Source organism: Callithrix jacchus, chromosome 5 (genome assembly GCF_049354715.1).
Source record: "Callithrix jacchus isolate 240 chromosome 5, calJac240_pri, whole genome shotgun sequence".
Classification (NCBI taxonomy): domain Eukaryota; kingdom Metazoa; phylum Chordata; class Mammalia; order Primates; family Cebidae; genus Callithrix; species Callithrix jacchus.
In genome coordinates, this window is record NC_133506.1 from 12,985,748 (window position 1) to 13,013,442 (window position 27,695).

The 27,695-nt window shown below is 46.0% G+C and overlaps 1 pseudogene across 1 annotated transcript; it reads left to right on the forward strand.

Annotated features, from left to right (window-relative positions):
- Positions 1 to 333: 333 nt before the first annotated feature.
- LOC103792817 (claudin-6-like) lies at positions 334 to 25,926 on the forward strand (annotated as a pseudogene). The gene is made up of 2 exons (XR_013535116.1): positions 334 to 377; positions 25,126 to 25,926. The product of XR_013535116.1 is annotated as a claudin-6-like (transcript).
- Positions 25,927 to 27,695: the final 1,769 nt, after the last annotated feature.

A 27,695-nucleotide genomic window follows, 5' to 3' on the forward strand; every position in this document is an offset into this window, starting at 1 on the left:
CAAAGTGCTAGGATTACAATTGTGAGCCACTGTGCCTGGCCTCCCATTTATAAAGCTGTAAATCACCTTTGTCCAGTTATAGATCTTGAAATTTTAGCTCACAAAGGAGCCTATATTCTTCTAAGTGAATTCAAATCATCCTCCAAAGAAACAAAAATGTTTCAAGTGCTTCAAAGGAAGTCATAAAATAGTGAGCAGATACATACAATTCTCTGGGAAGAACTTTTATTTTGCAGGGAATAAGCCTGTATTGGCAAATCTTCAGACAACCATAATTATTTTTACATACAGAGAGTGAGTCACTAGATATAATCGCAAAGGGCAAACATCCCAGGCTCATTTGTCCCTGAGGAAACAAACGTTGAGGAGGAAATGTGGTGAGTTGTTTATATTTGTCTCTATAAGGAAGAAAGCTTAAGGTGGGGCTGAAATCCTTTTTGCATTTTCTTCAATACCGACTCTATTCAGGGCTCAATGAAAAATTTTAAATGATATCAAGAGAAATGTTTTTATTCCTGTCGTTGTTTAAACCTTGAGAATCATATGATTGGGCTGAGAGATTGCCCTAAACTGTCCAAGCATGCTGTAACTGCTAAGGCCATTTTCTTGGCTGCTGCTATTTTTTTTTTTTTTTTTTAATGACCTATATTGTCTCCAGATTGTCTGCTTCTAAAGGGAGTTGTTTGTACTGGGCTCTGCCTTGACTTACCCAATTTAACTTCTATGTAGAAAATTACACAGCTCTGGCCAGGTGCAGTGGCTCATGCCTGTAATCCCAGCACTTTGGGAGGCTGAGGCGGGTGGATCACTTGAGGTCAGGAGTTCGAGACCAGTCTGACCAAATGGTGAAACCCCATCTCTACTAAAAATACAAGAAATTAGCTGGGCATAGTGGTGGGGGCCTGTAATCCAGCTACTCAGGAGCCTGAGGCAGGAGAATCACTTGAATCCAGGAGGTGGAGGTTGCAGTGAGCCGAGATGGTGCCACTGCACCCAAGCCTGGGCAACAAGAGTGAAACTCTGGCTTAAAAAATAAAATGAGTGGCCATAAGTTATAAAAAATTAAAAAAGAAAAAGAAAATTATACCGGCTCTATCTCTAACTTGGTGTCTGGTGAAATTCCTAAAGAACTTATGAAATGCTACGCCACAGGAGGCACAGGATGCAACTCTGGCTTCATTGCTCAATGGATGCTAACAGGGTGGTGCTTCTGTTCTTAGTGAGTCAGACAGATTGGCCAGCCCTGAGTGCTGTTTAATTCAGTCCCGCAGGCATGGGCCTCCTTCAAGCACTGCCACTTTCAGAAAGTAAAGCAAGACACAAAAAACAAAATATTTCAAAAAATAGAAAAAAAAAATTTCAGAGCTGGAAGAGACCTGAGGGATCACCTCCTCCACCATTCTCATTAAAACAGACGAACAAACAAACAAACAAACAAGCTCGGCTGGCTGCAGTGGCTCACGCCTGTAATCCCAGCCCTTTGGGAGGCCAAGGCGGGCAGATAACTTGAGGCCAGGAGTTTGAGGCCAGCCTGGCCAACATGGTGAAACCCCATCTCACCCAAAAATATAAAAATTACCCAAGTGTGGTGGTGTGTGCCTGTAATCCCAGCTACTCGGGAGGCTGAAGCATGAGAATTGCTTGAACCCTGGAGGCAGAAGTTGCAGTGAGCTGAGATGGCGCCTCTGCACTCCTGTCTAAAAGCAAAAACAGAAACAAACAAACAAAAACCTATGACTTCTAATTCAATTTTTTGTTGTTCTTTTTGAGACAGGGTCTCACTCTGTTGCCCAGGCTGGAATGCAGTGGTGTGGTACAGGTTCACTGAAGGCTCGACAGTCTGGGTTCAAGTGATTCTTCTGCTTCAGCCTCCCAAATAGCTGGGATTATAGGCCTGCACCACCATGTCTAGCTGATTTTTTTAATTTTTTGCAGAGAAAGGGTTTCATTATGTTTCTCAGGCTAGTCTCGAACTCGTGGGGTCAAACAGTTCTCTCATTTCGGCCTCCAAAAGTGCTGGGATTACAGGCCTGACCCACTGCACCCAGCCTGAAATTTTCTTTTTTAATCATTGACAAATGTTTTGTTTTGGCATTGATAACACAGAGTAGAACTTTCCCATATTCTTAATGAATGACTACATTAGAAAATGAGGCTGGTGCGGTGGCTCACGCCTGTAATCCCAGCACTTTGCGAGGCCGAGGTAGGTGGATCACGAGGTCAAGAGATCGAGACCATCCTGGTCAACATGGTGAAACCCCATCTCTACTAAAAATACAAAAATTAGCTGGGCATGATGGCGCATGCCTGTAATGAGAATTGCTTGAACCCAGGAGGCGGAGGTTGCGGTGAGCCGAGATCGCGCCATTGCACTCCAGCCTGGGTAACAAAAAGTGAAACTCTTGTCTCAAAAAACAAAAGAAGAAAATGAGGCTGGACACTGTGGCTCATGCCTGTAATCTCAGCACTTTGGGAGGCCGAGGCAGGTGGATGATGAGGTCAGGAGTTCAAGACCGCCTGGCTAACATAGTGAAACCCCGTCTCTAATAAAAATACAAAAATTAACCAGGGGTGGTGTTGTGCACCTGTAATCCCAGCTACTTAGGAGGCTGAGGCAGGAGAATCACTTGAACCTGGGAGGCAGAGGTTGCAGTGGGCTGAGATGGTGCCACTGCACTTCACCCTGGACAACAGAGCCAGACTCTGTCTCAAAAACAAAACAAAACAAAACAGTGACAACAAAAAAAGAAAATGAACATCAGTTATACATTTTAGGGAAAAATTCTGAAAGAAAGAAATTAGGCTGGGCATGGAGGCTAATGTCTGTAATCCCAGCACTTTGGGAGACCAAGGCAGGAAGATTGCTTAAGTCCAGGAGTTGGAGACCAGGCTGCACAACATAGTGAGACCTTGTTTCTGCAAGAAAAAAATAAGATAAACAAAATTAGCTTGGCATGGTGGCTACTTAGGAGGCAGAAGCAGGAAGCTGAGGTTGCAGTAAACTGAGATCACTCTAGCCTGGGCAACAAGGTGAGGCCCTGTCTCAACAACAAAAAAAAAAAAAAAAAAAAGAAAGAGAATAAGAAAGAAAGAAAAAAAGAGAGAGAGAAAAGGAAGAAAGGAATAAAGATATTAGTTTTTCCACCCTGAAGTGTATTTGGCTCATACCACAACCTAGGAAGAAACCCAAGGGTGCTTTAGTGTTTGAGCTTTTAACAAGTATAACTAGCAACTGTTTACCAATAGAACATTTAGTAAATTTCAACTCTTACTGCTATGACATGTACATAGATTCCACTTCCTTATTCACTTGAAAAGGTGACACAGGCTGGGTGTGGTGGCTCACAGCTGTAATTTCAGCACTTTGGGAGGTAGAAGCAGGTGGATCATGAGATCAGGAGATCCAGACCATCCTGGCTAACATGGTGAAACCCCATCTCTACTAAAAATACAAAAAATTAGCTGGGCATGGTGGCATACACCTGTAGTCTCAGCCACTTAGGAGGCTGAGGCAGGACAATTACTTGAATCTGGGAGGCAGAGGTTGCAGTGAGCTGAGATTGTGCCACTGCACTCCAGCCTGGCTGACAGAGTGAGTGAGACTCCATCTTAAAAAAAAAAGAAAAAAAGAAAAAGTGACACCGTCAAATCTCTTTATTTTTCCTTCACTCAGCCGATTAGTTCTCATCAAACATTTACGTTGGTCTGTGAGGAGGTCGTATAACCTCTCCCTCCCAGGTTCAAGTGATTCTCCTACCTCGGCCTCCCAAGTAGCTGGGATTATAGGGATGTGCCACCATGCCAGGCTAATTTTTTGTATTTTTAGTAGACAGGGTTTCTCCAGGTTGGTCAGGCTGGTCTCAAACTCCTGACCTCAGGTGATCCATCCACCTCAGCCTCCCAAAGTGCTGGGATTACTGGCGTGAGCCACTGTGCCTGACTTAATATTATTTTTTCTTTTTTAATTATTTTTTTATTTTAAATTACAGTCCAAAGTCTCATCTGATTAATATTATTTTTAATTGACACATACTAATGGCACATATTTATGGAGTACAGTGTGATACATTGATATATGTTGTTAATGGAAAAACCAAACTCTATAAAATATTTTTAAAAGCTTTATTCTGAGCCAATGTAAGTAACCATGGCCCAGGGAGCAGTCTCAAGGGGTCCTGAGAAAGTGTGCCCCGGCAGTCAGCTTACAGTTTAGTTTTGTATACTTTAGGGAGACAGTAATTGTAGGTAAAATTATAGATCAAAACATGGAAGGTGTACATTGGCTCAGCCTAAAGAGGCAGACTATCTTGAAGCAGGGGAGGAAAGGCTTAAAACTCATAGGTGGATTCAAAGATGTTCTTTTCTGTTTGAGATGGAGTCTCACTCTGTCACTCAGACTGGAGTGCAATGGCACAATCTCGGCTCACTGCAACCTCCACCTCCAGGTTCAAGCTACTCTCCTGCCACAGCCTCCGAGGTAGCTGAAATTACAGGAGCCCACTATCACACCTGGCTAATTTTTGTGTTTTTAGTAGAAATGGGGTTTCAACATGTTGGCCAGGCTGGTCTTGAACTCCTGACCTTAAATGATCCACCTGCCTCGACCTCCCAAAGTGTTGGGATTATAGGTGTGAGCCACCATGCCTGGCCGGTATGTATATTTTACCTGGAGGAAAGTCATTAGTATACAAAAATGAACTCCAGTGGTGGAATTTGCAAACCTTTCATGGTAAAGAAGAGAAATCAGAGGCACCAAGAAGCTGGTGACACTACCGGCTGCTGGTGTCTTGAGCTGGAGCCCCTCCTTTCCCATCCACACCCCATTCTTCTCTTGCCACTTGGACATCCTGCCACAAAGCAACGCCTACCAAAAATGCACTTGGATGTCATGGACCTGGGTATGTGAGAGGAAAATAAATCTTGTGACCCCAAAATCACTAAGCCAAAGCGAAAATTTAATCTGGGAATTGTGTCAGGCAAACCTGCATCCCATTTTATTCCTAAATAAGATAGCTACAAAGTTTAAAAAAAAAAAAAAGTCCAGGCATGGTGGCTCACACCTGTAATTCCAGCACTTTGGGAGGCCCAGGCCGGCAGATCACCTGCAGTTGGGAGTTCGAGACCAACCTGACCAACATGAAGAAATCCCATATCTACTAAAAATGCAAAATTAGCCGGGCGTGGTGGCACATGCCTATAATCCCAGCTACTCGGGAGGCTGAGGCAGGAGAATTGCTTGAAGCCGGGAGGTGGAGGTTGCAGTGAGCTGAGATGGAGCCATTGCACTCGAGCCTGGGCAACAAGAGTGAAACTCCGTCTCAAAAAAAAAAAAAAAAAAAAAAAGCTACATACTTCCCTTGCAATTTGCCCACAAAGAAATTCCTTCTGAGCCTCAAGATCTTTTGTGTTTGTGTGTGTGTGTGTGTGTGTGTGTGTGTGTGTGTGTGTGTGTGATAGAGTCTTGCTCTGTCGCCCAGGCTGGAGTGCAATGGTGCAGTCTCGGCTCACTGCAACCTCCGCCCACTGGGTTCAAGTGATCCTCCTGCCTCAGCCTTCTGAGCAGCTGGGATTAAATATGCGGCACCACATCGGGCTAATTTTTTGTATTTTTAGTAAAGATGAGGTTTCACCATGCTGGCCAGGGCTGGTCTTCTACTCCTGACCTCAGATGATCTGCTCGCCTCGGCCTCCCAAAGTGCTGGAATTACAGACATGAGCCACCATGCCCAGCAATATCTTTACTCTAAAACAGTTCTGTGGGATTTCACCCTGGCAATGTACATTGAAATCTCATCTTCACAGGTGTGGGACAAAGGCCAGAACTCAAAGTCATTCCTCTGCTCACCTGAGCCAAATGTGTATCGAATTGCTTCTTCTGCCTTATTGTTTATGCAAACATGCAGATTCACGGAGCCAGACTAAGGCATAAGTGACTATTTCCCAACCCCACTCTCACATATAACTTGTGTATTCAGTGAAAGGCTGATCAAGGACTCAAAATAATGCAACTGTTTGCATCTTATCCACCTAAGACCTGGAAGTCCCTGCTTTGAGTGGTTCTACCTTTCCAGACTAAACACATGTACATCTTACAGGTATTGATTGTCATCTCATGTCTTCCTAAAATATATAAAACCAAGCTGTGCCTTGACCACTTTTGGTATATGTCATCAGGACCTCCTGAGGCTGTGTCACTGGTGGGTCCTTAACCTTCACAAAATAAACTTTCTATCTTTTTTTTGAGTTGGAGACTCACCTTGTCACCCAGGCTGGAGTGCGGTGGCACAATCTCAGTTCACTGCAACCTCCGACCCCCAGGCTCAAGTAGTCCTCTTTTCTCAGCCCTCCAAGTAGCTGGAACTAGAGGCATGAGCCACTGTGCCTGGCTAATTTTTTGCATTTTTTTTTTTTTCTTTTTTAGAGATGGGGTTTTACCATGTTGCCCTGGCTGGTCTTGAACTGCAGAACTCAAGCCGTCTGCCCACCATGGTCTCCCAAAGTGTTAGGATTACATCTGCGAACCACTGTGCCTGGAGACCTGCCTCAGATACTTTTGGTTCACCGGTACTTGCGTGATGAACCCTTCACAGAGAGTGATGTCAGATTCCCTCATAGTAAAAGTCTTGCTGGAAGACATACACATTTCCCACGACTTCTACAGTTAATGGCTTACCCAATTTTATATTTCCACCATAGGAAATAGCAAAACAAATAGTTTCAATTTTGTAGAGAAATGTTTAGAACTCACTTTTGATTACTCCCTGCAAAGGAAAAAGCTTATTTGAAGCCACTTATGCTTATTATTTTTTTTTTTTTTGAGACTGAGACTCACTTTGTCGTCCAGGCTGGAGTGCAGTGGCACAATCTCAGTTCACTGCAACCTCTGCCTCCCAGGTTCAAGGTTCAAGCAATTCTCCTGCTGCAGCCTTCCAAGTAGCTGGGACTATAGGCACGCAACACCATGCCCGGCTTTAAAAAAATTTTTTTTAATAGAGACGGGGTTTCACCAGGTTGGCCAGTCTGGTCTCGAACCCCTGACCTCGGGTGACCCACTTGCCTCGGCCTCCAAAGTGCTGTGATTACAGGTGAGAGCCACCATGTCTGGCCCCACTTATATTTATAACTCAATAGTTAGTTTTCTGGATTCCCAAAGAGCAGCACTTTGAGTCATATGAAGGGCACTCAAGGGTTGTTTGACATCCACATTTTGGATCCCACTAGTTCACTAGGCCTGAGAGGCCTGTCTCTCACTTCTCCACCATGGACCGCCACATCATTTTTCAGCCTGTCCTCCATGTCCTATCCCCCCAAATCTCCATGATCCACAAGGTAGGTGAGTGTATCAGATTTCATTAAATGGTTGTGGAAATTTTAAACTACATATGAACTATATGAGTAAAGCAATTAAAAGTTAGGCTATAGGCCGGGCGCAGTGGCTCACGCCTGTAATCCCAGCACTTTAGCAGGCCGAGGCGGGCAGATCACGAGGTCAAGAGATCGAGACCATCCTGGCCATGGTGAAACCCCGTCTCTACTAAAAATACAAAAATTAGCCTGGCATGGAGGCACGTGCCTGTGGTCCCAGCTACTCGGGAGGCTGAGGTGGAAGAATCGCTTGAACCCAGGCGGAGGTTGCAGTGAGCCAAGATTGCACCACTGTACTCCAGCCTGGCGACAGAGTAAGACTCCGTCTCAAAAAAAAAAAAAAAAAAAAAAAAAAAATTAGGCTATATAAGAAGCTTCCTCTTGTTAAAGGGAAAAATCTGGCAGGGCATGGTGGTTCATACCTATAATCCCAACACTTTGGGAGGCCAAGGTGGGCAGATCACTTGAGGTCAGGAGTTTGAGACCAGCCCAGCCAACATGGTGAAACCCCATCTCCACTAAAAATACAGAAATTAGCCGGGCATGGTGCCTGCCTGTAGTCCCAGACACTCAGGAGGCTAAGGCTGGAGAATCGCTTGAGCCTGGCAGGTGGAGGTTGCCGTGAGCTGAGATCACACCTCCGTACTCCATCCTGAGTGACAGAGGGAGACCTTGTCTAAAAAAAGCGGGGGAGGGATCTGAAAAGTTCAGTTTTTCACTGGGTTTTCTTGTTAGCACACATCAGTTTCTGAATCTGCCCCCAACAACTCACTTCCTACTTCTGTTGAACATCTTCTGTGACTGCCAGTCATAGCTCTATAACCCGTTCAAAACCCCAGCCTCTGCTCACAGGAGTTAGTTTTGGGTTCTTGTCTATGCCCTCACTGAGCAGTAAACGTTCCTGACACTGATTCATTAGGTCTAGAGCAACACCTTAGGGCAAGGGGTTCAGGACAGTTGTCAAAGTCTTAGCATTCCAAATCTCACCAAAGGGTCCAGTGTGGACATGGATGTTGGACTCCAAATCTTGGTATACTTAGTTGCAGACACAACCATTAATTTTTTTTTTTTTGAGACAGAGTCTCTCTCTGTTGCCCATGCTGGAGTGCAGTGGCATAGTCTCGGCTCACTGCAACCTCTGCCTCCCAGATTCAAGCAATTTTCCTGCCTCAGCCCCCTCTAGTAGCTGGGATTATAGGTGTGTGCCTCCACACCCAGCTAATTTTTTGTATTTTTAGTAGAGATGGGGTTTTACTATGTTAGCCAGGATGGTCTCCATATACTGACCTCGTGATCCACCGTCCTCGGCCTCCCAAAGTGCTGGGATTATAGGCGTGAGCCACCACGCCTGGCAATTTTTGTATTTTTAGTAGACATGGAGTTTCACCATGTTCGCCAGGCTGGTCTCAAACTCCTGAACCTCAGGTGATCCACCAACCTCGGCCTCCCAGAGTGCTGGCATTACAGGTGTGAGCCACCGTGCCTGGCCACAACTCTTAGTTTCTTAGTTGCCCACCAGGGAACCAAAGGAGCATATACACACAAACACACACAGTCTCCCAACGATAAACATAAATTCTCAGACAACACAGTCTAAGCCCAAATAGAGTAAGTAAATATTTTCCAAATACCCCCTATAATTTGCACAGTTTCCACTCTCTAATGGATATACAATTTCACATTTCTATGTAAGGCAATATTCATTCCTTTTAAAAATCTGCTTTCCCCTTTCCCGTTTCCAATTGTGTCCTCTCAAGCCTGGAATATGAAAGAGGTCTGTGACTGAGCTGCTGCGCCTATGACAACTGCTCTCAGCTACACAAAGACCCAGCCAGAGCTCTGAAATGAATAGCGTGTGTGTGTGTGTGTGTGTAGTTATTACTTTGGGGAATTCTTCCTATATATATTATATTTCCTGCTTTAAAAAAAAAAAAAGTCTTGTGACCCAAAACTGATTCAAAGTATCCATTATTCAGAGTAAATAGGGAGTCAAAGTCATCAAATTCCACATGGGATCCTCTGTACTCTTGTGAATTCAGAGGGAGAGGTTCCCTAAAATCTACAATAGAGATAATAATAGTGCTTACCTCATGGGGTTGTTGGGAGGTTTCAGTGACTCATACATAATGCAAGTGTATGCACAGAATCTATAAGTAAAATGCTAAGCATGGTACCTGGTAAGTGCTTTATAGGTTTTTAAAAATTATTATTATGTATATCATAGCTATGGTTTCTACATGGGATTTCAATTTTTAAAAATGCCACTGCTCACTTTGGGAGGCCGAGGCAGGAGGATTGCTTGAGGTCAGAAGTTTGGGATCAGACTGGGCAACATCGCAAAATGCTGTCTCTACAAAATTTTTTTTTCTTTTTTTGAGACGGAGTTACGCTCTTGTTACCCAGGCTGGAGTGCAATGGTGCGATCTCGGCTCACCACAATCTCTACCTCCTGGGTTCAGGCAATTCTCCTGCCTCAGCCTCCTGAGTAGCTGGGACTACAGGTGCGCATCACCATGCCCCCCTAATTTTTTTGCATTTTTAGTAGAGACGGGGTTTCACCATGTTGACCAGGATGGTCTCGATCTCTTGACCTCATGATCCACCTGCCTCAGCCTCCCAAAGTGCTGGGATTACAGGCGTGAGCCACCATGCCCGGCCTACAAAAATTTTTAAAATCAGTCAGGCATGGGCATGGGGGCATGTGCCAGTAGTCCCAGCTACTCAGGAGGCGAGGTGGGAGAATTACTTGAGGCCAGGAGTTTAAGGCTGCAGAGAGACATAATTGCACCAGTGCACTCCAACCTGGGTGACAGAGGAAGACCCTGTCTCAAAATAATAATAAATAGTAAAATGCCATTGTTTAAAAATTGTTTGAAAATCTCAGCTCTGGATCAAACTTCAAAGTACAGGTTTTGACTCCAAGTCTCACATTAAAAAAAAAAGTACAGTCTGAAGGAAAGTCCCAATTGTTGTCGAAGAAAGACTTTTGTACCTTCGAGGAGCCTATGCTTAAAGAAAACACACTGTCTTTCATCGTGTAAATCAGCCATGGGTTTTGAAAACCATCATTTGAAATATTTATTTTTGTTTCTTTTTTTTCTTTCTATTTTTTTAGAGACAGGGTCTCGCTCTGTTGCCCGGGCTGAAGTGCAGTGGCTATTCACAGGTGCAATCCCACTACTGATCAGCACGGGAGTTCTGACCTGCTCTGTTTCCGACCTGGGCTGGTTCACCCCTTCTTAGGCAACCTAGTGGTTACCGCTCTCGGAGGGTCACCATATTGACACCGAACTTAGTGTGGACGCTCGATCGGCATAGCGCACTACAGCCCAGAACTCCTGGACTCAAGCGATCCTCCAGCCTCAGCCTCCCGAGTGGCTGGGACTACAGGCATGCCCACCATACCCGGCTCAAACATTTAGTTTTTAAAATTTATTTTTGTTTATTTAATTTTTATAAATAACTTCTGGGGTATATGTGCAGATTGTGCAAGTTTGTTACATAGGTATACATGTACCATGGTGGTGGTTTGCTGCATCCATTGTTTGAGATGATGGACATGCTAATTACTCTTATCTGATCACTATACATTGTACATATCAAAATATGTACCCCATGAATATGTAGAATTATTTGTTAATAAAAATAAAATATTGAGAGAGAAAAAAAGAATCAATAACAGGCCAGGTGCAGTGGCTTGTGTCTGTAATCCCAACACTTTGGGAGGCTGAGGCCAGAGGGTTTGCTTGAGCCCGGGAGTTCAAGACCAGCCTGGGCAAAATAGTGAAACTCCATCTCTACAAAAAATTAGCCAGGCTTAGTGGTGCATGCCTATAGTCCCAGCTACTCACTCAGGAGGCTGAGGCAGGAGGATCACTTGAGCCTGGGAGGTTGAGGCTGCAGTGAGCTATGATCTCACCACTACGCTCCAGTCTGGACAACAGAGCAAGACCCTGTCTTCATTATAAAACAAAACAAACAAACAAAAAACCAAAGAATCAGAAACACTTGTGGAGGATCACTTTCGATGTGCTGCATGCATTGACGATTTATTCTCTAAAACATCCCCATAAGGTAGGCTGCAGTGTCATCAATGCCATTTTACAGATGGGGAACTTGAAGTCAACTAACCAAAGAGTAAACATATTGGCTCACAGACTGGAGAATCCAGGGGAAGGCTGTCAGATGTAGTGTGAGCCAGTAGATCAAATCTTGTGATTATTTCTCGCCTCCTCTTTCCCAGGTCAGCCGTGATCTCAGCAAGCTTCTTTCCTCATGATCTTGAGGTGTCTGTCAGGAACTCACAGGCCCCATGCATGTTCCTCATTCACATCCAATGACGTCGAAACTTCCCTTCTGGGGATCTTTTGGAAAATTAGGAAGGCTGCTGTTTAATTATTTTATTTTATTTTATTTTTTAGAGATGGAATTTCGCTCTCTTTGCCCAGGCTGGAATGCAATGGCACCATCTTGGCTCACTGCAACCTCTGCCTCCTGGGTTCAAGCAATTCTCCTGCCTCAGCCTCCTGAGTAGCTGGGATTACTGGCACGTGCCACCATACCCAGCTAATTTTACATTTTTAGTAGAGATGGGGTTTCTCCATGTCGGTCAGGCTGGTCTCGAACTCCAGACCTCAGGTGATCTGCCCGCCTTGGCTTCCCAAAGTGCTGGGATTACAGGCATGCGCCACCCCACCCAACTGAAAGCTGCTTTTTTAAAAGGCTTCAGCCAACTTCTCATTGTCTCACTGCCCTGATTCAGAAATAACTGTGGCCCAGGGAAGGAGGAGAAGGCTGGTTTTTCTTTTTTCTTTTTCTTTTTCTTTACTTATTTATTTTTTTATAAGACGGAGTTTCACCATGTTGGTCAGGCTGGTCTTGAACTCCCGACCTCAGGTGATCCACCTGCCTTGGCCTCCAAAGTGCTTGGATTACAGGTGTGAGCCACCACGCCTGGCTGAAGGCTGGCTTTTCCTAATGCCTTAAGCCTGAGGCTGAGTATGGAATAAATCACTCCAAAATTACACTGCAAAAATAGGGGAGGAACTTCCTTTGGAAAGTTCAGAGTTATTGCAGATTTGTATCCCAGGAGCTGATTCTGAGAAAAGCATTTGTGTGCAGGTTTCTTTGAGGGTGTCTTTGTGACCTGTACCTGTGGAAGGGAAGGGCAGGTAGCAGGGAAGGGTGCAGGGAGAAGCTGGGCTGTGAAGTAGAGTAAGGGCTGCAGCCAACCAGGTGACCCTTCAGACATGCCTGCATTGGAGCAAGGTGGACTGGAGTGAGGGGGCCAGGCCTTTTTCCCCTCCCCTCCACAAACCAGGTATTGTCTGTGGGATGCCCAGGAAGGAAGCAAGGCCTGGAGTGGGGTGGCTCTTCTTTTTTTTTGAGACAGAGTCTCACACTGTCACCCAGGCTGGAGTACAATGGTGTGATCTCAGCTCACTGCAACCTCCGTTTCCCTGGTTCATGTGATTCTCCTGCCTCAGCCTCCTGAGTAGCTGGGAGTACAGGTGCACACCACCACACCTGGCGAATTTTTTTGTATTTTTAGTAGAGACAGGGTTTCACTATGTTGGCGAGACTAGTCTTGAACTCCTGACCTCATGATCTGCCCACCTCGGCCTCCCAAATTGCTGTGATTTCAAGCGTGAGCCACTGTGCCTGTCCAGGGGTGATTCTTTTTAGGAGGGGCAGTTCCTGGAGAGGCACTCAGCTGTCAGCTGACAGCACTTCCAACAGCTGAGAGAAGAAATCCTTCCAGCCCCAAAGAGGAATCTGGGCAGCACATCCTGGGAATCTGGAAGCAGTCGTGGAAAAGGAAATAAGTCACTGAGAGGCCAATCCTGGATCTCAACTCAGTCGTTTCAGAGGCCACTGCTCCAGCCCTCACCTCATCGATTCCTGTTCAATGTGTGCTGATTTCTACACACTGACTGCTGTGGGCATTTCTGGAAAGAATCCCAGATCAGAGTTTCTAAGTGTCAGCTGCCTAACCATGTGCGTCGTATGAAAAACTAAGAGGGATGAAGGCAAGGAGGAAACCAGTGGCGTTACACCTCATTGAGTGGTTAAGGAGACAAGGTGTCTGGCTAGACTCTCACCAGAGAACTGTCCAGTCTGAACAAATGAGGAACGTGAAGAAATTGGAAAGTTTACAAGGAAGTCACTGCGATGATGAATGTTTTCCTGAACCAGCTTGGTCAGGAAGGAGCAAAGGCTGCAAATCGGGGCTGACCTTGGTGATCTCTCAAGGTCTGTCTTTTACATTGGGATGCAGAATTCAGCATGCACCCACATACGATTTACACACACAGGCTCCTGGGAAATGTGCCACGTTATTTCATTCCTGACAAAAAAATCAAATTCCTACAAATATTAGGCTCATGCATTTAGCCATTTTATTTCAGCCTTTTTGTGGGTTCAGATAGTGAAATTAAAAACACATATGGCGTGGTGTGGTGGCTTACACCTGTAATCTCAGCACTTTGGGAGGCTGAGGCAGGAGGACTGCTTGAGCTCAGGAGTTTGAGACCAGTCTAGGCAACATCGTGAGACCTTGTCTCTGCAAAAATTATTTTAGGCAAGGCATAGTGGCTTACACCTGTAATCCCAGCACTCTGGGAGGCTAAGGCCGGTGGATCACTTGAGGCCAGGAGTTCAAGACCAGCCTGACTAACAGGGCAAAACCCCATCTCTATAAAAAAAAATAAACAAATTAGCCAGGTATGGTGGCACACACCTGTAGCCCCAGCTACTTGGTAGGCTGAGGCACAAGAATCATTTGAACCCAGGAGGCGGAGGCTGCAGTGAGTTGAGATGTATCACTGCTCTCCAGCCTGGGCAACAAAGCAAGACTCTGTCTCAAAAAAAAATTATTAAAAAATTATCCAGGGGTGGTGGTGCACACCTGTGATCCCAGTTACTTGGGAGACTGAGGCGGGAGGATCACTTGAGCCCAGGAGGTAGAGGCTGCAGTGAGCTGTGGACATGCCACTGCACTCCATCCTGGGAGATAGAGAGCAATCCTGTCTCAAAAATGTACAAATAAATATTTTTAAAACATGACAAAATTACAAAATACGAATAGAAACACATGAATTGGTGTCAAGTGCAGGGACTCATGCCTGTAATCTCAGCACTTTGGGAGTACAAAGTGGGAGGATCACTTGAGCCAGAGGAGTTTGGGACCAGCCTGGGCAATGCAGTGAGATCCCATCTGTACACAAAATAAAAATTAGGACTCCGAGGTGGGAGGATTGCTTGAGCCCAGGAGTTCAAGACCAGCCTAGGCTACATAGAGAAACCCCATCTGTATTGTTAAAAAATAAAAATAAAAAATTAAGAAAAACGCAAACACACGTATTGGAAGAAAATCCTCTGGCAGCTTCAAAACACCTGACAAGAGGGGGAAACCCTGATCCAGCTTCAGAGCGTTAGCCGTGGAAGCTACATTCAACAAACGACTGAATCACGTCTGGTTCCCATGGCAACAGCCCTGAAGCAGCTTCACTGAACAAGACTGTGATCAACTGCCAGCATAGAAATATCAACCCTTCCTTTTCTCTGTTTTTCAGTATTTCTCTCACTGACACATGCTGTGTTGCAAAGCAGGCCTTGGAATGCTGCCCATATCTCCCTCCTAGATTCACCAAATTTCCACTGCGAAGCCCCCTCTGTACTGCATTTTTAGCGTAGAACATTGCTGGGATTGGGGACGGGGGCTCGCATACATTCTAAAGGACAAGGAAAGTAATTTCAGATAATTCCTTACCCACCCATGTCCCTCACTCACTAGTAGCCCTGGTTTTTCTCTCAGGCAGTAACCCTTCTTTCTGTTGGACTCAAATCAGCATATTTGTGTTCCACAGTAAGATAGATTTCCTAAGTAACAGAGAAGCTATTTTTAGAGGATCTTGAAACGGGGGAACATCTCAGAAACAACCTAAACTTAGATCCAACTTGTGGTACAGTGTGCCTCACAGGGACATAGACTGCATGTGCACAGACATTTCTTGCAGCCTGTTATAAACTCCCTGAGATCCCCTCAAAGCCTGCACTGGGATGCAGCCCAGAGTTTCCTCTGGAGCTGCCAGAGATCCTTGTCCTTCTTCCCCTTTAAGATCAGCACACTGTTGGGCTGGACACAGTTGCTCACACCTGTAATCCTAGCACTTTGGGAGGCCAAGGCGGTTAGGAGTTTGAGACCAGCCTGACCAACATGGTGAAACCTCGTCTCTGCTAAAAATACAAAAAAATTAGCCAGGTGTGGTGGTGCATGCCTTTACAGGCTACTCAGGAGGCTGAGGCAGAAGAATTGCTTGAACCCGGGAGGCAGAAGTTGCAGTGAGCCAAGATCGTGCCACTGCACTCCAGCCTGGGTGACAGAGCAAGACTGTCTCAAAAAAAAAAAAAAAAAAAAGTACACATAACCAGCCCTGGTGGGGTCACCTGAGGTTCCTGTAAGAAACATTCTTTCCACTGAGACCTCAGGGATGAGAGCAGCAAGCAGGCACAAACTGAGTGTGGAGGGATAAGGTGTGAGGTATTGGTTGAATAAGTGTTCCAGGCAGACACAACAACGTGGACGCATGCCTGAAGGTGAAAGTATGCTCCTTGGGACTGGAAGAAGCTCAGTGGGATTGCATTAGAGGCTTGCAAGAGGTGAGGCAGGGCACTGGAATCGGAGGTCAGGAGGCAGTGGTAAAACGTCTAGACATTCCTCTTAAGAGCAATGGGAAGCCAATGAACAAGGGATTTACTTGACTGTATTCATGCTTTAGGAAAATTACAATTAAGCTTTATCATACCAAGATAGTCCTAACTTTAGGAAGTCTTCTTTGGACAGAGTGTGGTGGCTCACACCTGTCATCTCAGCACTTTGGGAGTCCGAGGCAGGCAGATCACTTGAGGCCACGAGTTTAAGACCAGCCTGGCCAACATGGTGAAACCCTGTCTCTACTAAAAATACAAAAATTAGCCAGGCATGGTGGTGTGTGCCTGTAATCCAGCTACTCAGGGGGCTGACACATGAGAATTGCTTAAGCCCAGAGGCAGAGTTTGCTGTGAGCAGAGGTTGCAGTGAGCCGAGATTGCACCACTGCACTCCAGCCTGGATGACAGAGCAAGACTCTGTCTCAAAAAAAAGAGTCGTATTTGAAGATTTCTCAATCTTCAAATTTGACCATTTGACCCAGCAATCCCACTTCTGCATATATACCCAAAGGGAAAGAATCATTATATAATAGATACTTGGATTCATAGGTTTATTGCAGCACTATTTATTCACAATAGCAAAGATATGGAATCAACCTAAGTATCCATCCAGGGATGATTGAATAAAGAAGATGTAGTGTACACACACACACACACACACACACACACACACCATGGAATACTACTTAGTCATAAAAAAGAATAAAATTGTATCATTTGCAGCAACATGGATGGAATGGGAGGCTACTATCTAAGAGAAATATGTCAGAAACAGAAAGTCAAATACTGCATGTTCTAAGTGGAAACTAAACAATGAATATACATGGACATTCAGAGTGAAATAATAGACACTGGAGACTCCAAAAGGTGGGAGAGTGAGAGGGGAATAAGGGTTGAAAAATTATCTATTACAGGCTGAGTGCAGTGGCTAACACCTTAATTCCAGCACTTTGAGTGGCCAAGGTGGGAAGATGACTTGAGCCCAGGAGTTTTGAGACCAGCCTGGACAACACAATGAGACCCCATCTCTACAAAAATAAGAGTAAAAATTAGCTGGGCGAGGTGGCATACATCTGTATTCCTAGCTACTTAAGAGGCTAAGCTAGGAGTTCCAGGCTATAGCTATGATCGCACCACTGCACTTCAGCCTGGGAGACAGAGACTCTGTCTCTTAAAAAAAAAAAAAATGACCCTCCAGGCATAGTGGCTTATGCCTGTAGTAATTATAAAAAAATTACCTACTGGGTACAATGTTCACTATTTGGATGACGGATACATTCAAAGCTCAGGCTTTACCACTACGTAGTATGTACACGTAAGAAATCTACACTTGTGCCCCCTAAATCCATACAAATAAAAAAATGCAGGGGTGGTGGCTCATGCCTGTAATCCTAGCACTTCGGGAGGCCAAGGCAGGTGGATCATAAGATCAGGAGTTTGGGATCAGCCTGGCCAACATGATGAAACCTTGTCTCTACTAAAAATACAAAATTAGCCAGGTGTGGTGGCAGGCACCTATGATCCCAGCTACTCCAGAGACTGAGGCAGGAGAATTGCTTGAACTCAGAAGACAGAGGTTGTAGTGAGCCAAGGTCGAACCACTGTATTTCAGCCTGGATGACAGAGCGAGACTCTGTCTCAATAAATAAATAAATAAAGCCTGGGAAACAAAGTGAGACCCCATCTCTATAAAAAATTTTTTTAAACACTAACTTGGCATGATCATGTGAACCTGCGGTCCCAGTCACTCAGAAGGCTAAGGCAGGAGAATGGCTTGAGCCCAGGAGTTTGAGGCTCAGTGAGCTATGATCCTGCTACTGCACTCCAGTCTGGGCGACAGAGCAAGATTCTGCCTCTTAAGTAACTAACTAACTAATCAAGCCTCCTTTGAGTACTCCAGCCCTCCTTGCTCTGAGCTGTAGCTTCCACAACTTTCTTACCCGTTGCTACTGTTTCATGATAAGGTCTTAGAGGTCATAAGGGTGGAGGCATAGGACTGGTGGCCCTATAGGAATAGGAAAAGAGAGAGATTGCTGTCTCTCCACATGCGTGCACTGAGGAAAGGCCATGTGGGCATGCAGCGAGAAGGCAGCCATCTGCAAGTCGGGAAGAGGGCCCTGATCTTGGGCATTCATCCTCCAGAACTGTGAGAAAATACATTTCTGTTGGTTAAGTCACCCAGTCTATGATATTTTGCTATGACAGCCAAAGTAGGTTAAGACACTCTTCTAAGTCCCTCTCTGTCCAGATAATCTTCGGCTGGGACAAACTTTAGACACTTCAAAAGCTTGTAATCCATTGACCTTGACTGATCATTAAAAATCTTCAACATTCACGCCTATAATCCCAGCACTTTGGGAGACCGAGGTGGGCAGATCACAAGGTCAGGAGTTCGAGATCAGCCTGGCCAACATGGTGAAACCCCGTCTCTACTGAAAATATAAACATTAGCCGGGTGTGGTGGCTTGCGCCTGTAATCCCAGCTATGTAGGAGGCTGAGGCAGGAGAATTGCTTGAACCCGGGAGGCAGAGTTTGCAGTGAGCCAAGATCACACCACTGCCCTCTAGCCTGGGCAACAAAGTGAGACACTGTCTCAAAAGTAAAATAAAATAAAATAATAAAATCTTCAACATTATAGTCCCATTATAGTAAGTCACATTTCATATTTATAGATGCAGGTGACTTCAGGTGATTCACCTGCCTCAGACTCTCAAAATGCTGGGATTACAGGCATGAGCCACCATGCCTGGCCAGTCTTTCTCTTATAAAGCAAGAATGAGGAAATAGTCTTGTCAATGAAGGATTGCATGGACTGGTACCAAATGGTTTGGATCTGGGGAGTCAGCTGTAAAATGGGGTTGTCTGGGAATATCAAGAGCCTTACAGCTGGGGTAGCTGGGGACCTTCTAGTCCCCGGGCTGTTGCAGTTGTTCCCCACTGGCCAAGTATCCCAGGCCAGTGGGCACCAGAGCTTGGGTGCTGTCCTTTTACTGGTGTGGGCCTACTCTGTGTCCGGCAGCTGTCGTGGCTATGGCAGTTTAGTCCTTGATTTGATGAGGGGCTGAAGACCACATGTGAATTTGTCTTGCTATCCTTGTCTTGTAGAACTCACCTTTTCACAATGAAGACTTTTCTCAACTGATGTTGCATAATGCGAAATGTGCCCACCCTCTTGCAGGACAAATGGCAGACCTGAAGAGACCCATCTGGCACCACAGCCAATTTCCAACATGCAGCTGGGTGTGAGATAATCAGAAAAGCAGGGAGCATGGGTAGACATTTAATAGTCATTTGGATCTGACCTCTACATTTTACTGATAATTCATTTGGAGGATCCATTGTCTCCCAAGATTTATTACCTATTTCTCATTTTGAGGAACATTTAACAGCAAGAAGATTGGATCAGGGTTCTGAGTGAACCCCAAGAACTTTGCCTGTAAGAGCTCTTAATGTTTGAGAGACTTCTTTGCATTTTAAGTACATATTCCAAGGGCATTTTCCTTCGGCTCTTTGTGGTCAGAGATTATTGTGGTCATGATGTACTTGTGAATTATTGCTGCATGAGCAAACCACTCATCTTATTTGCTGGTGTCTCTGTGGGTCAGTCTTTGGGTTGGACGCAGCTGGGCAGTTCTTCTGATGCTCTCTCACCTGGGGTCATAGTGGTAGGGAGAGTAATGATCTAACGATGTCAATTCTCTAATCCCTCATGTTAGATCTGTGCATGCTACATTACATGGTAAAGGGGACTTTGCAAATGCAATTAAGTTTATGAACCTTTGAGTAAGGAAATTATTCTGGACTGTCTAGGTAGGTCTAATACAGTCACACAGGCCCTTAAAAGCAGAAAAGAAGTGGCCGGGCGCGGTGGCTCACACCTATAGTCCCAGCACTTTGGGAGGCCGAGGCGGGTGGATCACGAGGTCAAGAGATCGAGACCATCTTGGTCAACGTGGTGAAACCCCGTCTTTACTAAAAATACAAAAATTAGCTGGACATAGTGGCATGCGCCTGTAGTCCCAGCTACTCGGGATGCTGAGGTAGGAGAATTGCTTGAATTCAGGAGGTGGAGGTTGCGGTGAGCCAAGATCGCGCCATTGCACTCCAGCCTGGCTAACAAGAGTGAAACTCCATCTCAAAAAAAAAAAAAAAAAGTAGAAAAGAAGCTTTGGGAGGCTGAGATTGGCAGATTGCTTGAGCCCAGGAGTTCAAGACCAGCCTGGGCACCATGGCAAAATCTTGGCTCTAGGGGAGATTCAAAGCATGAAAGGAACTTACCCACCATTGTTGGCTTTGAATTAGAGGAAGGGGGCCATGAACCAAGGGGCAGCCTCCAGAAGCAGGGAATAGCCTTCAGTCACAGCCAGCAAAGGGACCTCAGTTCTACAGATGAAAGGGACTGAATTCTGCCAATAGCCTGAATGAGTAAAGAAACAGCTTCTCCTCATAGAGCCACCAGAAAGGAGTGCAGCCATGCTGATACCTTGATTTTAGCCCAGTGAGACCTGTGTTGGATGTATAGAACTGTGAGATAATAAATTTGTACTATTTTATTTTCTTTTATTTGGAGACAGAGTTTCACTCTTGTCACCCGGCTGGAATGCAATGGCGTGATCTCGACTCACTGCAACTTCTGCCTCCCAGTTTCAAGTGATTCTCCTGCCTCAGCCCTTCAACTATTATAGGCATGCACCACCACATCCAGCTAATTTTTGTATTATTAGTAGAGACGGGGTTTTTCCATGTTGTCCAGGCTGGTCTCGAACTCCTGACCTCAGGTGATCCTCCAGACTCAGTCTCCCAAAGTGCTGGGATTACAGGCATGAGCCATTGCACTTGGCCAATTTGTGTTATTTTAAGTTGCAAAGTTTGTAAGAGCAGCAATAGGAAGGCTATACAGTCACTGGTGCTGTTACAATCAGGCGTGACTGGGGCTGGCTGATTCTCATTACACTTGGTGTAATGAGTGCCAGCTGTCACCTAGATGCTCTCTCCACGTGCTCTCACTTACTCAAGGCAGATTGGTATGGGGGAAACTGCCCCCCATGATTGAATTATCTCCGACCTAGTTCCTTTCACGACCTGTGGGAATTATGGTAGCTGCAATTCAAGATGAGATTGGGTGAGGACACAGTCAAACCATATCGTATACGCAGAAGTGGAATTGCTGGATCATAGGGTCATTCTATGTTTAATTTTTTGAGGGATCACCATACTGTTTTCCACAGTAACTGTACCATTTTACATTCCCATCAACCATGCACAGGGGTTCCAGTTTCTGTGTGTGTGTGTGTGTGTGTGTGTGTGTGTGTATGTGTGTGATGGAGTCTCCATCTGTCGCCCAAGCTGGAGTGCAGTAGCACACTCTCAGCTCACTGCAAGCTCCATCTCTCAGGTTCAAGCGATTCTCCTGCCTCAGCCTCCTGAGTAGCTGGGACTACAGGTGCATGCCACCACGGCCGGCTAATTTTTGAATTTTTAGTGGAGATGGGATTTCATCATGTTGGCCAGGCTGGTCTCCATCTCTTGACCTTAAGATCCTCCCGCCTTGGCCTCCCAAAGTGCTGGGATTATAGCTGTGAGTGGCCGCGCCTGGCCAGGGGCTCCAGTTTTTTGACATCTTTCCCAATACTTGTTGCTGCTTTTTTGTTTTTGGTTTCTTTTGTTTTGTTTTTGTTTTTTGTTGCTTTTGTTAGTTTGTTTTTTGTTTGATTTTTATTTTTTTGAGATGGAGTCTCACTCTGCAGCCCAGGCTGGAGTGCAGTGGTACTATTTCAGGTCACTGCAATCTCTGCCTCCCAGGTCCTGTTTCAGGTAATTCTCCTGCCTCAGCCTCCCGAGTATCTGGGATTACAGGCATGATCTGGGATTACAAGCACTGGGCTTTTTGTTTGTTGTTTATTTTTTGTTTGTTTCGATAATAGTTACCTTATGGGTGTCAGATGGTATCTCACTGTGGTTTTGAGTTGCATTTCCCTGGTGACAAGTGATGCTGAGCATCTTTTCATGTGTTTGTTGGCCATTTTATGTCTTCTTTGGAGAAATGCCTACTTAAGTCCTTTGCCCATTTTTATTTGGGTTGTTTGTTTTGTAGGCTTCCATATTAACCCTTTATTACATATGTACTTTCAAATATTTTCTCCCGTTCTGTAGGCTGCCTCTTCATTTGATAGTGTCCTCTGATGCACAGAAGTTTTAAATTTTGGTGTAACCCAATTTATCTATTTTTATTTTTGCTTTTGTTGCCTGTGCTTTTGGCCTCATATCTAAGAAATTATTGCCAAATCCAATGTCATAAAGCTTTCTTCCTAAATTTTCTTCTAAGAGTTTTACAGTTGGGAAAGTTTTAAGCAGAGAAGTGCTCTATCGATGGAATGTTCTCAGGGATGTGGGAGGCTGACTGTTAAAAGCTCCAGTCTTCACCCCTCCTCTCATCCACACCCTTTGCTACCACATTGCAGCTTCACCCAACAAGAGGCAACATGCACCTTCTTACCACTTAATTTTATTTCAGTCACATACTTGGTAAGGACCTTCTACTCTGACTCTGGGCTTGACCATATGACTTGCTTTGGCCCATATAATGAGGCAGAAGTGATGGCACAGCAGTTCCAAGCCTAGGCTTCAGGGAGCCTTGCAGGTTTCCACTTGCTATCTGGTGCCTCTGCCATCATCCCGAGAACCTGCCCAGGTGAGCCTGCTGGAAGATGAGAAACAGATGGAGCAGAGCTGAATAGCCTCAGTCAACTCAACCAGCTGACCCCCAGACACAGGCGTGAGCCATCAGCCGATCCCTAGTTAACCCAGAGGCGTTAGTATTGTATGCCACTAAGGTTTTGTGACTGTTTCTTATGAAATGTACTCCGTAATATCCAATAAGGATATTCAGTGAGCATAATATGGCATTGGATAGTTGATACGGGGGGCAGAGCAGAAGCAGAGAGATGTGTTGGGAGGATATCACAATAATTCAGGTGAGAGATGATAGCTGTGAAGGTGATGGGAAGCAGTTGGATTCTGGATGTATCTTGAAGGTGGTGCTGGTGGATTTGCTCTCACATTGGTTATAGGGTATGGGGAAAAGAAAACAGTTGAGGATCACTCAGGGGTTTTGGTCTGAGCATCTGGAAGGATGAAATTTCTATTAGCTGTGATAAGAAGACTGCAGGAGAAGTAGGTTTGGGGAGGCTATTAGGGACTCGGTTTGGATATTCACACATTCAGGGATTTTGGGAGAGTTGACACATGTCCACTGGACTTTGGGAGTGCTCATAAAGCCAGAGGCTGGCAGTACTTCTTGAATGAAAAACTGTGAAAAGGGGAGGCCTGATGAAGCAGCCTGTTGTGGATAAGCGGGCCCCAGAAGGAGAGGAGGAGGCCTTTCCCCTAGCCTGAGGGAAGAAACAGTGCATCAAGGGCCCCCGTCTCCTTAGGAAGGAGCATACGGTGGAGCAGGGGTAGATACCTAGAGCTGCCCAGGTGGTATCCAGCAAAGAGACACTTCCCCCAGAAAGAGGCTGCAAAACAGCGGCTGGCAGAGGCTGAGGGGAGACCTGACTGCCTTTGCCTGAGGGGTGACCTCAGGAGTGGAAAGGGTCCACATAAAGTCATGTAGCATTCAAAATAATAGCATTCACTATCTCAGCGGAGCCCACCACCTCTATGGGGGCCTCCAGCTGCAGAGCCCAGCCCGAGGGAGTCCTCCCAGGAGGCCAGCCAAGGAGGAGGGTCAGAGTCTCTTCTCTGTATGAATGTGGACAGTAGAGAACTAGGCTGGGAAGGGCACCCGGGTGAGGTGGGGAGCAGGGAGACCTGGAACATAGATTTCCAGCTGTCTGAGAGGAAGAGTTTTTTTTCCCTTTTTTTTTTGAGGCAGTCTTGCCCTGTCACTCACGCTGGAGTGCAGAGGTTGCAGTTAGCTAAGATCGTGCCACTGCACTCTAGCCTGGGCAACAGAGTGAGACTGGGTCTCAAAAAACAAAAAACCAAGAAGTTGGTATGGATTTGAGAGCTGTATTGTTAAGGCACCAACAGCATCTACTATAGATATCATTGAGGGATGGGAAAGGGGATTCAAAGACTACAGTAGTGGCTCGTGCCTGTAATCCCAGCACTTTGGGAGGCCAAGGTGGGTGGATCATCTGAGATTGGGAGTTCGAGACCAGCCTGACCAACATGGAGAAACCCCGTCTCTACTAAAAATATAAAATTAGCCTGGCATGGTGGTGCATGCCTGTAATCCCAGCTACTCAGGAGGCCGAGGCAGGAGAATCGCTTGAACCTGGAAGTCAGAGGTTGCAGTGAGCCGAGATTACACCACTGCACTCCAGCCTGGGCAACAAAAGTGAAATTCCATCTCAAAGAAAAAAAAAAAGAAAGAAAGAAAGTATATAGAAAATGTAGTTGGAGAAAATAGAGTTTTCTTTTTTTCCGCATGCGCTGGATTGAATGAAAATACAGTTTTCAAGCCAGGCGCGGTGGCTCAAGCCTGTAATCCCAGCACTTTGGGAGGCCGAGGCGGGTGGATCACGAGGTCAAGAGATCGAGACCATCCTGGTCAACATGGTGAAACCCCGTCTCTACTAAAAATACAAAAAATTAGCTGGGCATGGTGGCACGTGCCTGTAATCCCAGCTACTCAGGAGGCTGAGGCAGGAGAATTGCCTGAACCCAGGAGGCGGAGGTTGCGGTGAGCCGAGATCGCACCATTGCACTCCAGCCTGGGTAACAAGAGTGAAACTCCGCCTCAAAAAAAAGAAATTAGAGTTTTCAAAACCCCTCTGCCTTGTACTCCCTAATGAACTGACAATATACATAAATTAAACTGTGAGTGGCTTAATAGCTAGAGAGAAGCTACATGTATAGGCAGAATTGAACACACATGTGTTGCAACAGAAGCGCTCAACACGCAACAGTGAAATTCACTCACAGAAAATCTTTGAGGTGAGAAATTGAATTGTTCTTTTAAACCTACCACTTTTGCTGACTGTCATTAAAAATGTGAAAACAGACACTCGGTTTAGGAATTTCTCTTATCCCTTTCGCAGTGCAGCTCCTTCACCCTCGCCATGGCCTCTGCCGGAATGCAGATCCTGGGAGTCATCCTGACAATGCTGGGCTGGGTGAAAGGCCTGGTGTCCTGCGTCCTGCCTATGTGGAAGGTGACCGCCTTCATAGGCAATAGCATTGTGGTGGCCCAGGTAGTGTGGGAGGGGCTGTGGATGTCCTGTGTGGTGCAGAGCACAGGCCAGATGCAGTGCAAAGTGTACGACTCGCTGCTGGTGCTGCCACAGGACCTGCAGGCCACTTGAGCCCTCTGTGTCATCACCCTCCTTGTAGTCCTGTTCGGCTTGCTGGTCTACCTTGCTGGGGCCAAGTGTACCACCTGTGTGGAGGACAAGGATCCCAAGGCCTGCCTGGTGCTCATCTCTGGGATTGTCTTTGTCATCTCAGGGATCCTGATGCTAATCCCCGTGTGCTGGACAGCACATGCCATCATCCAGGACTTCTATAACCCCCTGGTGGCTGAGGCCCAAAAGCGGGAGCTGGGGGCCTCCCTCTACCTGGACTGGGCAGCCTCGGCCCTTTTGTTGCTGAGATGGGGACTCCTGTGCTGCACTTGCCCCTCAGGGAGGTCCCGGGGCCCCAGCCATTACATCGGCCCCTGCTGTCTCTCGGGGGCCCTCTGAATACCCTACCAAGAATTACATCTGACATGGAAGGGAATGGGGGCTCCGCTGGTGCTAGAGCCATCCAGAGGTGATGGTGCCCAACAGCTTTGGGATCTTTTGTTTCTGCTTCCTACTGCTGTCCTTTTGACTGAGGGTATTTAAAATCCATTGAAAACAACCAACGAGATGACTCAGACTCCCACCTGGGCTCTGCTGTTTCTCACCTTGGGATGATGGAGCCAAAGAGGGGATGCTTTGAGATTCTGGATCTGTCTCCACCCTAGAGATGCCCATCTTAGAAGCCAGTCGAGCTGTAGATCTAATGTGGAGGCCGCTTGCTGTGCTGGCCTTTGGGTCAAGACAGACTGTCCTCAAGAGGTCCTGCTGCTGGGAGCTGGGCTTCCCTAGACTTGCCAGGACAGCCACCCCTCTATCCTACTCAGGCCTCTGGAGCCCCTCTCTTTACCCCTGGGAAAGCAAGTGATCTGTTAACAAAGGACTGCCCTCCTCCAGAACTTTGGACCTTCTCTGTCCTGATAGGATGTCCACACCTCCAAAGGTCCCAGCTGTGTAGACCCCCTACTCCCACCTCCAATACTGTACCCTTCTGCCCTGCCCATCCTGCCCTGCTTACACTCATGTTTTTACCAAATAAGGCATGTTTTGTTGGTGTAAAAAAAAATGTGAAAACAGGTGGTAATGGAATCATGAGTAATTATTTTTCTTTCCTTCTGCATGATTTTAATGATATTTGAGAGTTAAACAATGCTCCTAAAATTCATTCCTTTTTGGTTCACTTTAAAAAAAATGCCCCCATCTTTAACTTTAGTGACAGAAGTCATGGATTTTTCTAACAACCTCAGAAACTCAGTATGATGCCCCTTTGAAAATAATGGAAAGTCTGTGCTCAGCTCTTTCAGTGTCTGCAGCAAGACAGCAAATGAGACCCATGAGACCCCTTTGCTCAGGCAAAGTTCCAGATGATGTTTAAATGCTCAGGTGGGGCCTGTAAAGGAGGGAGGGTGGCTGGAGCCCAGGGGCCTTGACAATCTGTTTACAACCCAAGGGTGACCAGAGCTGTCTGTCTGTAGAGGGCCCCGGTTGGGAGCAGAGGCATCCCAGACAAACAGCGATCATGCTCTCTGGGAATCCCTGCCTCACCATGAAACAGAAGATGGAGATTCCATCAACTGCTTGGGTGTGTCTCCTGTACATTTCTCCAGCCCAGATGTGTTTTTTTTTTTGGTTTGTTTGTTGTTTGCTTTTTTGAGACAAAGTCTTGCTCTGTCACCCAGGCTGGAGTGTAGTGGTGTCATCTCAAGTCACTGCAACCTCCACCTCCTGGATCCAAGTGATTCTCCCCCCCACAACCTCCTGAGTAGCTGGGATTACAAGTGTGCACCAGTTAATTTTTGTATTTTTAGTAGAGACAGGGTTTTTACATGTTCGTCAGCCTGGTCTCAAACTCCTGACCTCAGGTGATCTGCCTGCCTTGGTCTCTCAAAGTGCTGGGATTACAGGTATGAGTCACCACACCAGACCCCAGATTAGTAAGAACCCAATGCTTTCCTTGGTGTATAACAATTACCCCATACTCTTGAGTGTCTTAAAGTAGTTCAGCAGACATTAAAAGTTACATCAGAAACTTTTTTTAAAAGGTAACCTTGGGCCAGCCGCAGTGGCTCAAGCCCTGTACTCCCAGCACTTTGGGAGCCAAGGTGCGTGGATTACCTGAGGTCAGGAGTTTGAGACCAGCCTGACCAACATGGTAAAACCCCATCTCTATTAAAAATACAAAATTAGCCATACATGGTGGTGGCCACCTGTAATCCCAGCTACTCAGGAGGCTGAGGTAGGAGAATTGCTTGAACCCAGGAGGAGGAGGTTGCAGTGAGCTGAGATTGTGCCTGGGCAACAAGAGCGAAACTCCATCTCAAAAAATAAAA